This window comes from Elephantulus edwardii, unplaced genomic scaffold (assembly GCF_000299155.1).
Source record: "Elephantulus edwardii isolate Elephantulus edwardi_28Jun2011 unplaced genomic scaffold, EleEdw1.0 scaffold00265, whole genome shotgun sequence".
Taxonomy (NCBI): Eukaryota; Metazoa; Chordata; class Mammalia; order Macroscelidea; family Macroscelididae; genus Elephantulus; species Elephantulus edwardii.
The window spans coordinates 526,027-527,656 of NW_006400015.1; positions in this window are offsets into that span (position 1 = coordinate 526,027).

A 1,630-nucleotide genomic window follows, 5' to 3' on the forward strand; every position below is an offset into this window, starting at 1 on the left:
AAAATTAACCAATCAAAAGCCTGTTGTGAGGTTGGATGAGTCATCCAAATATAAATATATGCCAAATAATTTGTTCGAATTTGTTATTCGAGTTTTGTATATAAACCAGTTGTTGTTTTTGTTGTTATGTGCCATTGGGTCGTAGACGACTCATAGCGACCCTATGAATGAACGGTCTGAGCACTGTTCATACATAGAGTTTCTGGAGGCAAGCTATATCGGAAGTGGATGCCACTCCTGCTTCCAGGCTTGTTTTAGTCTGGAAGCTCCAGCCAACACTGTCCACCATGGGTGCCCATTACCACGATTGGCACATCACTGTCACAGTCTTTAGCATCAGAGCAACCTTGAGTTACCTCTGTACAGCAACGCACAGACCAGTGCTATACCACCTAGAAGAATGTTTGACAGGAAGACAATTTGAACCTGGCCTGAGGGCTGCTGATTAAAATCACCCACCTTCGGCTTGGTAGCATAACGTTCTGTCCACTAGGCCAATGTAGCTCTATGTCATTGTTGTTGTTGTTGTTGTTAGGTGCCGTGAAGTCGTAGACTCATAGCGATCCTATGAACGAACGGCCTGAGCACTGTTCATACATAGAGTTTCCGGAGGCAAGCCATTTCAGAAGTGGATGCCGCTCCTGCTTCCAGTAGAGAAAACAAAACAAACTTGGCTGGACCATGATTGTCAGTATTTTGTAATTATACTCTAGTGTGCGATAGGATGTAATTATCTTATGTGTTGCAAATCCTAACTGATAGGATGTAATTATCTTATGTGTTGCAAATCCTAACTGCAACACAATAATGATACAGGATAAGCGAAAAGTATGCTAATGAGGCAGAATGTGATCTATGGGATTAGATCATGCTTTGAGTGAATCTTACTTAAGACATAAAAAGATATTAAACACCTTTAAAATATAAACAGAGGCTAGAAATCCTATTCCGAGATTTGTATCCAGGGGAAGGCTTTTTCCTGTTGGTTGAAGGGAAGGCCCTGTCACCTTCTGATATTGTGTGTCCAGCACCTTCTGGAGAGCTTCTGGTGTCTTGACATCAAGTTCAATCTTTTTGTTCTCAAAATTCCACCGCACAGAGGACCTGGGTCTGTAGGGTGCACTCTGCTCCTGGCTCTTCTTTCTCTGAGAAATCCAACCCTTCTGATCTCTGCTCCCTTGTTTAATCTCTTTTATGGTGGATATAGTACTGGAATTAGAGCCTCTCAGATTGGAAGACATTAGAATTAGAAGAGAAATAACTACAAACGTCCATTAACAATCGGAACATGGGATGTACTAAGTGTCCCCGACAAGATGGATTGGCACGTGACTGTCACAGTGGATTAGAGTACATTAGAGATCAGGAGGGCGAGTTCTGTGGTTCATGGAGTTGCCATGAATTGCTAGTCCTTAAACATAGGCAGTCCTTGGAAAATGATGTCATGCTGGGAAAGGCAGAAATTCAGCAAAAGAGAAAGACCCTCCAGATGGATTGACATAGTGACTATAACAATGGCTTTGAACGTGGTGTAATTTCTTTTTTTTTAATTATTAAATTTTAATGAACATTTACAGAGATTTTGGGTTTTCATTCATTCATTGTTGCACTGTTTTCTCTACCCTCCTCC